The sequence below is a fragment of the Oncorhynchus tshawytscha genome, linkage group LG16, assembly GCF_018296145.1.
Source record: "Oncorhynchus tshawytscha isolate Ot180627B linkage group LG16, Otsh_v2.0, whole genome shotgun sequence".
NCBI classification, from domain to species: Eukaryota; Metazoa; Chordata; class Actinopteri; order Salmoniformes; family Salmonidae; genus Oncorhynchus; species Oncorhynchus tshawytscha.
Genome location: NC_056444.1, coordinates 61065236 through 61077453, shown reverse-complemented (window position 1 = coordinate 61077453; position 12218 = coordinate 61065236). Strand labels below are relative to the sequence as shown.

Sequence of the window (12218 nt, the reverse complement as noted above, 5' to 3'; positions counted from 1 at the left end):
AGTAACAACAGAACATGGATAATTTTGCGCTCAAGTGTGGAGGAAAGCTTATGCAAAAAGCATTAATAATCACCGAGGGGGGATACTAGACTGTGAATAAGTAGATATTACATACCATCATTTGTCGTGGCTGGGTGAGAATCATACACCAAAAAGAAGTCAGTGTTTTACTTGACTTGGTTGTGATATGTAGCATTCATAAAACCTTTATATGCATGACAAACATAGTCATAATGCCCTGCATATGTTTATATGCTATGCCCTACATATGTTTATGCAGCATTGACATAAAACATTATAACACCCACTCCATAAGAACTGTTATAAAGCACACTTCATAAGAAAAATATATGTTATAACAGAGACATGGACATATAGGTTTTCAGCAGAGACAAAGTAGTGTGCTTCTAAAAGTTATGGAGTGTGTGTTATGTTTCATGTCAATGCATTGGTACAGAGTATATAAACATATGTAGGGAATTATGACTCTTTATGTCATGCATATAAAGACTTTTTGAACACTACATATCACCACTCTAAGTAAAGTGTTACTAGAGTCAATGTTGTTAGGTTTACCTTGCTAGCAAGATCTACATTTCTGGGGACGTTTTTATATCAGACAATATACCACTGGTATGACGCAAAACTACTTGTTTACTGTTCTAATTACGTTGGTAACCAGGTTATAATAGCAATAAAGCACCTCAAGGGTTTGTGGTATATGGTCAATATACCATGGCTAAGAGCTGTTAGACACAACGCAATGCGGAGTGCCTGGATACAGCCCATAGCCGTGGTATATTGACCATATACCACAAACCCTTGAGGTGCTTTATTGCTATTATAACCTGGTTACCAACGTAATTAGAACAGTAAACAAGTAGTTGTGCGTCATACCAGTGGTATACTGTCTGATATAAAAACGTCTTTCAGCCAATCAGCATCCAGGAGCCAAACTACCCGGTTTATAATAGCAAATGGATCTTTCAGTGTGGATTCATGTTCTATAACGTTGTACAACAAGTGTGTTGGATGAGTATCACAAAGGCCATATGGACTAAAAGCATGATCATTCCAAAAAGAAAATACTGTGCGGTTATAAATGTTGTTCAATTCAACCTACCAACCACATCACTGGCTTTTTTTTAATCATCATCTTAATCACTATTGTTGTCAAGTTTCATGCTTGGCCTGACCCTTCTTTTGTGGCGATTATAATATTGTTCTCCTTTTTCCGTGCAATATTACCAGGGAAACCGTCTGATTGGGCCTTTCTTCTGTGTGTCACTTTTTTTGTCCTTTAACATGGTTTTCCTAAAAAGTTTTTTTTTAATCAATCAATTTGGAGGCAGAAAATAGGCTTTGTCACGGCCAGGCCCAGGGTCGTGTGATGCTTGCTTTGGCCAGTGACAGGTCCTCAAAAGGGATAAAAATGAATATTTTTTGGGGGAAACTGGGGTTTCCATGGCGCTGGCACTTGTTGCACATTGCTCACCATTCCACAGTCCTGCATGGTTTCAAAGGGAGGGACAACAAAAATTAGTCGAGGAGCGGACGGCTGGGTATGGCTGAACTGTAGATGTAGCTGCCCCTGAGCCCCCGCTCGCTCCTCTCCTAGGAGAATAGGAGGGAGAAGTGACAGCCCAAAAAAGGGGGCCTACTAGGTGTTGTCAAATGTGCATGAGCAGTGTCAATAAGTAAATGTTCAATTTCTCATTGTGCCGCGGCCATTCAAAAAGTCACTTGGGAAGGACCACGTAGCATTAGACAGAGCAGGAGAAACTGAGGAGAGGGTCATTTGTTGAGAAGGTTATTCTTGTAGTATGCAGCTTCTGGTTTGTGTAATTAGCGATTGCTTGTGTTTGGGCTGGGGTCATGTAAACTGTACGTTTCTAAGTTTATGTGTGAGAAATGGAACCAGGAAACAAAGACAATAGTTTGGCAATCATTACAACAAAGAGGATTGTTATCTTAAGTGGTTCAGCTCAGTGGAATGACTGCGTGTTCCTGATTTTTATGTTCGATTTGTAACCCCACACACACTCAGGTACAATGTATAAGCTTGACTTGTTCACAGACTTAATGTTTTAAAAGAAAAAATATTGTAAATATTTTATGGAGATTTGGTTTGCATTAGGTGTGTTCATGACATTAACATAACATGCACTCTGGGTGTGTGTGCACTGGTATATTTCACTCTCGGATTCATTGGAGCTATTTTTGTACAAAGTAATCTTATAGCAAGAATGTTGTTGACCGTGATTACCGCTCGCTCCTCCTTCGGTTCCTCTTACAATTATGTATTCTTCTGTGTTTGGGAAATGGCTTCATGAGGTCAAGGTTTTTGCGTGTCAGGACTCCTTTAAACAATTTGCTATAATTTCCATAACATCACCACCACCCACAATAACAAACAAGGTTATACGCTTTGTAATCAAAATAGCATTCATTCCCATGTCATGGTGAAAGACCAGATCTGTACACATTTAGATAAATGTAGGAAGATAGTAAAATGCTGTTAAAGTGCTTTTACTCACTAATCAATATATTCTCCTTTGCTCAACCAATTCAATAAGCGAAAGGTTGCATCTGCATGTTATTTTATACTGTCAGCTGTTATGATGCTGAGTATCCTTTCAAAAGAAAGGCCTAGCTATCATTTGAAAACCTATTTTTTTGTCTCTGAGATTCTCCACAGTATGCTGTCAGTCTGTCGGAAAGGTTTAGAGAGAGCCAGGATATGCTCCTTGATGGGATTTTATCATGCTAGGCATGCCCTGTTTCCTGATGAATATATTAAAATTATTACTGTGCAAACAGAGTTTCTAATTACTGACCTGCTTGCCATTGTACTGCGCCTTCTTTATGGTCCCCCCCTCTTCCATGCCTTGTTTATTTATCTGCACCAGTGAATACAGAATAGTCTGTGCAATGTAATTTCCATCCACATGAAAATGCTTTTGAAAATGCCAATCTCGCCTATTATACAGTGTAATTACTCGTCTGCTTTTCACATCTTCAGCCAGTAGGGAGATTGTTGGAGAGGGAGAAACAACATCTTGGTGGGGCTTCACTTCTGTTGCTTTCATAGAAGAATGTACTGTTGTTTTTCTTGAGGCCAAGGACAATGTTTGTCAAATGTAATTAACGTGCTATTGATAGTGTAATTTAGTGTAGTGCCTACTGGTTACAATACTGTCTGTGGAGCACAGTATTATATGAGGAATACCTTCAAGTCATAAAAATATATCCTTTTTCTTAACTCAGCGACAGTAGATACAGTATATATACAAACGTATGTGGACAACCCTTCAAATGAGTGGATTTGGTTATTTCAGCCACACCTGTTGCTGGCGGATGTATAAAATCGAGCACACAGCCATGCAGTCTCCATAGACAAACATTGTCAATAGAATGGGCTTACTGAAGAGCTCAGTGACTTTCAACATAGCACCATCATAGGATGTCAAATTTCTGCCCTGCTTGAGCTGCACCGGTCAACTGTAAGCGCTGTTATTGTGAAGTGGAAACTTCTTGGAGCAACAACATTTCAGCTGTGAAGTGGTAGGCCACGCAAGCTCACAGAATGGGACCGTGAGTGCTGATGTACGTAACTCGTAAAAATCATCTGTCCTCGGTTGCAACACTCACTACCAAGTTTCAAACTGCCTCTGGAAGCAACGTCAGCACAATAACTGTTAGTCTGGAGCTTTATAAAATAGGTTTCCATGGCCGAGCAGCCGCACACAAGCCTAAGATCACCATGGGCAATGCCAAGCGTCAGCTGGAGTGGTGTAAAGCTCACCGCCATTGGACACTGGAGCAGTGGAAACATGTTCTCTGGAGTGATGAATCACGTTTCACCATCTGGCAGTCCGACGGACGAATCTGGGTTTGGCGGATGCCAGGAGAACGCTACCAGCCCCAATGCATAGTGCCAACTGTAAAGTTAGGTGGAGGAATAATAATGGTCTGGGGCTGTTTGTCATGGTTCGGGCTAGGTCTCTTAGTTCCAGTGAAGGGAAATCTTAACGCTAAAGCATACAATGACATTCTAGGCGATTCTGTGCTTCCAACTTTGTGGCAACAGTTTGGGGAAGGCCCTTTCCTGTTTCAACATGACAATGCCCCCGTGCACAAAGCGAGGTCCATACAGAAATGGTTTGTCGAGCTCGATGTGGAAGAACTTGACTGGCCTGCACAGTGCCCTGACCTCAACCCCATCAAACACCTTTGGGATGAATTGGAATGCCGACTGCGAGCCAGGTCTAATCGCCCAACATCAGTGCCCGACCTCACGAATGCTCATGTGGCTGAACGGAAGCAAGTCCCCGCAGAAATCTTCCAAAGCCTACTGGAAAGCCTTCCCAGAAGAGTGGAGGCTGTTATAGCAGCAAAAGGGTGACCAACTCCATATTATTGCCCATGATTTTGAAATGAGGGTTCAACAAGTAGGTGTCCACATCCTTTTTGTCATGTAGTGTATAGTGTATAACTAATATGTGGTGTTGGGACAACCTTGTCACATTCCTGTGTTTTAGACGTCTTCTGTACCTTGCGTTTGGTGTGGTTCAGCAGGTTTTTCTACTTACAACGCCAAAAACGTATGTTTCAAGTTCTGTTTCATTGTTACTGCCATTCTGACATCTCACACTAGTTTTCACTCTGTTAGCCTGTATCTTATACTGTAGGGCTATGTGTGGTATAAAGGTGTCACCTATTTACCGGGCGCATTCTGTCCGTGACCCCGCCGTGGAAAAGGGCAACCCTGTTGTTTACTCGTCTGTCTGAGATGTTGCACAGGGGTTTGATCAGGGGAGTTGATAGGAGCTGCAATTTAAAAAGAGGACACTGCAGCCCTGAACAAAAACAATTAAAGGAAAATGAAAGACGTCCCCCAAGGGTTGAAAATAGAAAATTAGCAACATGCATGCTGGAATCCACAGCCCCCCCTTGCCCACCCCTCCCTTTCCAAACTTACTGGGCCTGCATTGTTATGTATGATCAGATCTGCCAGTTCCTCCTCTAAGCTCCTTGTCACATTTTGACTTAATGAAGTGCAACTTAGAAGGGAATTGGGTTCATCATGCTAGTCGCACGATGCTCCCTTGTTGTAGCAAACAGGAGCGGCATGGGACTGAAGCGCTACAGTGCGAGTCGTTATCATTCTGGTCAGTCTGTTTAACACAAAATTAAACAAAGAACTAATTAGTGCCTTATGAATTAATAACTGCACTGTTGCCGAGTAGAAGTTAGGTTGCTGAGGGGAGATAGAAAATAAGTAGGAAGATCAGGTTAGAATTATTATTGCGTTTTGGCCTCACTTGTGCTCTCAAGGTTAGGAAACTTTGTTGAGAAGTTGCAGTGACTCAACTGGTTCTGCCTAAGTAAGTTTCTGTCTTTGCCAATGGCTGGGTACTATACAGTTCAGTGGGCTTTGAATGTCATTCATGAAGTATAGCCAACTGTACGCTTAAATACACATATTCATATTTTTTAATATTTTTTGTTATAGGCATTATATGGCTGGGTCATAAACCTTGTTTTACGTTTATAGCAGGATTTTCCAGAAACCTCTGGATTTTTTAGAAATTCGCACCCTTCAAACCCCTGCTTAAAGTGTCTCTTCTGTATAACGTTATGACCTTACCATGTCTCACATCTACAATGTTGCACCATGTCATTTGAAATGTTTTGCACCTGTATCATATGACTGTTGCCATAAGGGAAAGAGATCACGTTTGACCTAATTTCACATTCTCCATGAATGTGTTGAGCAGGCCTTGGCTAACTAGACCTTCAATGTTATTGGCAAATAAATTCACACCCTTCAATCTGATTGTGGGATTACTGATTCTAAGTAAATTATCATTGGCAAGCTGTGCTGAAATATTCACAAAACTGGTTAACCGGATATCGCACCTGCTCCCCACTGTTGAATTGAAGATGGGACTCTGTCAACTGTTAAACCATTCCCCCATCCCCCTCCCTCTTTTTATCTCTACATTCTGACTCAGTGTAAAGGGCCATTCAGCTGAAGTACACCTGCCTTGGTAACACTTTAAATGGAGGGTACCGACATAAGGACTTCATAACACATTCATAATCCATACATACTTCGTTCATAAGAAAAGCGATGATTAAAATATTCAGTTGTCCACAGTCATTTTAACATGCTTATGTACTGCTTAAGAATGCTGTATGCATGGGTTATGACTGAGCTATGAAATCCTTATGTAGGTACCCTTCAATTAGTCTTAACATTTATTTTTAATTTGCCCATCAGAGATGTGCAGAGAATGGACCTTCTAATATATATATTTCTTTATATGTACAGTACCAGTCAAAAGTTTGGAAACACCTACTCATCCAAGGGTTTTTCTTTATTGTTACTATTGTTATATTGTAGAATAATAGTGAAGACATCAAAACTATGAAATAACACATATGGAATCATGTAGTAACCAAAAAACATTTATTTTATATATGAGATTCTTCAAAGTAGCCACCCTTTGCCTTGATGACAGCTTTGTACAATCTTGGCATTCTCTCAACCAGCTTCATTAGGTAGTCACCTGGAATGCATTTCAATTAGCAGGTGTTCCTTGTTAAAAGTTAATTTGTGGAATTTATTTCCTTCTTAATGTGTTTGAGCCAATCAGTTATGTTGTCACATGGTAGGGGTGGTATACAGAAGATAGCCCTATTTGGTAAAAGACCAAGTCCATATTATGGCAAGAACAGCTCAAATAAGCAAAGAGAAATGACAGTCCATCATTACTTTAAGACATGAAGGTCAGACAATCCGGAAAATATGAAGAACTTTCTTTAAGTGCAGTCGCAAAAGCGCTATGATGAAACTCACTCTCATGAGGACTTTAGACTGGTGGAAATCTGTCCAAATTTGAGATTTTTGGTTCCAACCGCCGTGTCTTTGTGAGACGCAGAGTAGGTGAACGGATGATCTCCGCATGTGTGGTTCCCACCGTGAAACATGGAGGAGGAGGTGTGATGGTGTGGGGGTGCTTTGCTGGTGACACTGTCAGTGATTTATTTAGAATTCAAGGCACACTTAACCAGCATGGTTACCTCAGCATTCTGCAGCAATACATCCTCCCATCTGGTTTGCGCTTAGTGGGACTGTTTTTCAACAGGACAATGACCCAACACACCTCCAGGCTGTGTAAGGGCTATTTGACCAAGATGTAGAGTGATGGAGTGTTGCATTAGATGACCTGGCCTCCACAATCACCCGACCTCAACCCAATTGAGATGGTTTGGGATGAGTTGGACTGTGGAGTGAAGGAAAAGCAGCCAACAAGTGCTCAGCATATGTGGGAACTCCTTCAAGACTGTTGGAAAAGTATTCCAGGTGATGCTGGTTGAGAGAATGCCAAGAGTGTGCAAAGCTGTCATCAAGGCAAAGGCTGGCTACTTTGAAGGATCTCAAATATAAAATATATTTAGATTTGTTTAACACATTTTTGTTTACTACATGATTCCATATGTGTAATTTCATAGTTTTGATGTTTTCACTTGTATTCCATACCTACAGTCTTATTCTACAATGTAGAAAATAGTAAAAATAAAGAGAAACCCTTGAATAAGTAGGTGTGACCAAACTTTTGACTGATACTGTATATGTAGATACTGTAATAGATGATTGTTGGGCTTTAATGTTACCCCATCACACACACACCTCTCTCCCCTCTTTCTTAGATGAAGTAAGTCTATATGGAGTGACTTGGTCCCATGCTGGAAGAGAAAACGAGGTAGGACAAATATACCGCATGACTGATTACTGCCACCACATTCTCCCCTGTTCATATCTACAACAATATCAAGCATCTTCATTAATCACCATGGATCAATGTGTCTGGGGTTGTAAAAATTGACAAATTACTTATTAGAATCCCACCGTTTTATTTTCCAGCTGATTAACTCACAGTGATGTCGTACACTGTACATATGCCCTGATGTATCGGTTTTTCGAGGAGGCATTCACAGCATGAAATGGCTGGGGCTATGATCATATATGCAGTCAGTGTTCTTCTGCTCTTGGTACCATGTAATATGGTGCAGACAGAGCTATTACCTGTGAGTGTACCCTTATATGACCCTTTCCAGGTAGTGCTAGAGCTGGAAACATAGTGGTATAAGGACACTCCACCCATAAATGTTTGACTTAAAAAAAATACATAAGGCTACATACAGTAAAAGATACATTAGTGATCATCTCTTAGTGATAGTGCTTTATCAAGTCAAGAGAACGAGACATACTTGAAGCCCTGTCATAAGAGGATACATAACATCTGCATAGTAATGACATAACAGATGCCATACGCGGTTGTGTCCTCTTATGAAAACAGACTTATGTTATGACACATGTTATGTTATGGCATTGCTCTGACACAAACCATTGTTTAGGTTCATTAATTGTCATTGCTATAAGTTGACATAAGATGCAAAGACTCTTTAGGATAGAAGGTCATTAATAAGAGATTGTTATGTGAGCTACATTATGAATGTTCATAAAACGACATTTACATAACAAACATTCAAAGTATGCAGTATGTCACTTGTCACTTGCAAGGTTGGTTGTCATAATGACAATAGTTTTCTTTTGCCTGGTTTTGGGCATTTTAGGGGTAAATTGTAACTAAGCATGCTAAAATATTACATGCAGGTTACCTACTTAAGGACTTCATAAGACATTCATATCCCATACCTACAGCATTCATAGCAGTACATAAGCATTTCGTACAACTTATCACAGCAACTGCAAGTTGATGTTGTTATTAGTTTTTGCAGTTGTTGAATATACTGCTTATGAATGTGATATGTGCAGGTTATGAATGTTTTATGTAGCCCTTATGTCAAGTGTTACCCCATAATCTCCCAGACATAATTTTCTAATGGTTCCATTGAATGTCATTCACTAATTACTAGTAATTACTCCAACCATTAGATGCAGAAGGGTAAATACAGATGACTTTTGCCACCATTAGTAGTCATTATGTTGTTATAAACCTTTGAGTCAATTTACAACCTTTTAACCAAGAAATAAGAGCCACAGTATTAAATAGTTGTCCCTAACTTGTACGCCATTGTCAGAAACTCACAATACTATCTAACCAATAAAAAATCGAGCTTGTACAAGTTGATTGTTGAGAGGACGTTAATGACTTGTGACTTGTAGAAACTGGGTTGCTTTTTTTTCTGAAACAAAACCTTCTGTGCTAATGATGTTAGCTGGTAGAGCACAATGCTGATGTAGGAGTCTGTCATGAGGATGCACACAACAGCCCTTGCCCCTGGCTTCCTAGTCAAGAGGGATCTGTACATTCAGAAGTGACACCGTGGGCTGTCTCATGTCAAAGTGAGGACCCTTAATGTCACCGGGGGGTGGCATGCCTGTGAATTAAGACGGGGCTGCACCACACTTCTTTGTCTTGGTGGCGTCAGTCAAAGAGTGGAGGGAAGAGACACTCTCGGCATCAATCAGGGCCCAAATACGTCTCCAGATTGATGTTACTTTAATTAATCCATATTAATGGATGCACCAACTAGAGGCATTATAATTGTAACTTCTAGGACTATATAACACCTTCATAACCACTACGTACACATTCATGAAGTCTTATAGAGCCTTGAAGCATAGCCTACGAGAACCTGTATCTTTCAACTTACAGGATATACTAGGTGTAAAGTGAATGTTAGTAACACAGGTTGAGGCCATGGTGTCTTTCAATTTACGGGAATGTTAGTAGTAGGGCTGTCAAACAAGGAAAAAATGTTTACCCAAATTTAAGATGTTTCAAGTAAAAAACACATCACATTGGGTTGTAGGTTTATATATGTGTGTGTGTGTGTGTGTGTATATTTTGATTATAGGGGAAGAAAACACAAAATAAACTATATTCCGAGACAATAACAACAGATCAGCCAGGTCTGAGATCATTTAAAATATAATAGAGCTATTATATCGAGCCTAGCCTACTTATCCATTTTCTTCAACATGAATTAGTCACAAGCTGCAACTAGAATTGGGATCATTTGCATAAATATTTTGACCTGATAACTGCAACAAAAACAGTAGCTAAATGGAATGGATGTCCTCTTCTGATTAAAATCATTGTGGGAAATTAGAGTTTAAACTAGACGCATTCAGCCATGGCATTCTAAACATTCTTGTTTGCTTAGATAACTAGCTGAAGTTAGCATAACTAACTAGCTACTTCTGTGCAAATTAAGTGTTTGCCATTATCTAAAGAAACGCCTGGGAATGTGTTCATGGTTGAACCTTCTGTAAGTTTTCCTTCAAGATTGTTGCTCAAAACTGCGCGCATAGTGGATGTTTTAGCACCGCAGTGAGACAGACCGCTCTACAGCTGCTGTCTTTCGGGAAGCTTTTTTCTTAATTTCTCTGCCGATTTGGAAAGGTTGATTAGCCTGGGAGACTGTAATATGAAGGGGAGGATGATTTCCTTCTCTCCAATACGCAGGGTGCTTTGGGAGGCCCAGTGAAGCAAGTGTGTGCCAACTACAGCAGCCCTCGCATCCTGACCCGACTCTCCCCTCGCCTTCAACCTGAATAGCTGGAGTATAGTTAGCTTAATTGGGTTTTGATATATTTAATTCAGCTAATCAGAAAGCCCAACTGGCTCCAACATCGGGCCTGCATGCCTTTCCCCCCTTCCACAAAGCTCCCAGAGAACTGGGGTGGAGGAGAAGACTCCCAGACTGGATTCCCCCTCTCTCTTAAACAGTGGGAGGAAAATTAAACTGGCAAATTTGTTTTCATTGGTTCTGGGGCTTCCTTTGGGGAGTCAGAGGCTTTTAATTGTGCTCGCTGTGAAGAATTTTGTAGGGCTGCTTACCAACAACAAGACTGCCGGCTCCCTTTTCTCTCCTCTTTGCCGTTCTTGAACGCTCAGGCTCTCAAAAAGGAGTGTGCGAGTTTGTTAGCGAAAGGCTCGAAGTGCCGAAAATGTGGCTTTCTTTTGCATTTTGCAGGCACAGCTCTCCTTTAAGGTTTATTCCTTTATGTTACATTTCTTAACAAAAGCATAAGGGGTAAAGTATTGTGATTTAGAACATTGTAATAGTGTTGGGATAAGTTGTATGGTTAATAACAACATCCCTCTGAAATGGTGGACTTTTTTTTGTCATGATTCTACAAAAACATCTGTGGCTTATTTGTTTGCCTAGTCATGAACTGGAGTAGCTAAATAAACTCCATCGTCCTGCAGGAGAAGCATACCATTTGTCTCTTAGAGACAGAGAAAAAGTCGATGTAATATCTCAACGATAACAACAACAAAAAGAAGCCGCCGCCCCCTCATTTTCCTATTTTCTCTCGCTCTTCCATTTTTTGGCCTTTTGAATTTTTCCAGTGTGTCAAAACAAGCAAAGGCTACATGGAAACGGCAGCCTTGTGTAAATATTTATGATGTAACATCTCCATGTGAATAGACTTTCCTCCGAATCCATCCATCATTACGGGCACGTCATGAAAGCCCACCTCCCGGTGGCGGCTCAGGGCCTTAGGAAGCCTCAGACAGGAGCGGCGTGTCCCCCTCTCGTTCAAAGTATTTGTTTTTCTTTTGACTGGGGGCCGCCCAGCTGTGAGGGCATTTCATGTGTCGGCCCCTCCGCTTTCATTCAGCCTCAACTTCAAAGCCCATTTTGGCCCATTGTTTCTGTGACGTGGCTGGCGGCCCCGAGAAATGCCCAAACAGAAAAATGTGATGTAGGTCAAATTACAGCAGTTGTGCCTCTGAAAAAGTGAAATATCTTATGGTCCAAATGTAAAGCCCTGGTTACCGCGTAGCCCTGGTTACCGCGTAGCCCTGGCTTTTGTCTTTCGATGTCCACCTCCTCACTTGCACACACCAAGTCTGAATGCTGTAGTTGTTGTTTGTGGAAAAGAGCTGAAAGCATTGTGTAGAATTGACATCTAAACAACCGTTTTAGTCCCAGGTCTTTATGAATGATTTTAGTGCCGTGTCTATGATAGAACAACACCAACCAGACACAATGCTTTTCCTCCAAATTCACTCTTTCCTTGTAACATTTGGAACACCGACAGACTTAAGTTGGAAAGGTTGTGCAAATGTAGGAAATTGTCTTCTCCTTTGCCAGTTACTCAAGTAGACTCTGACTGAATTCTAAACGTTGTTGCAACAGGTCAATTAGTAGTGGAAAACCTTTTAAGG

The 12218-nt window shown here is 40.8% G+C and overlaps 1 protein-coding gene across 2 annotated transcripts in view; it reads left to right on the top strand.

Moving 5' to 3' along the window:
* The window catches only part of casz1 (castor zinc finger 1), a 251651-nt gene that overhangs the window by 127811 nt on the left and 111622 nt on the right, over nt 1–12218 (top strand). The window contains exon 4 of one of the 2 annotated variants that reach the window (XM_042299436.1): nt 7720–7772. The exons of the other annotated variant lie outside the window; for it this stretch is intronic. The gene's annotated coding sequence lies outside the window, so the exon portion shown is untranslated. The remainder of the gene's footprint in view (nt 1–7719; nt 7773–12218) is intronic. 2 annotated transcript variants of the gene reach the window in all.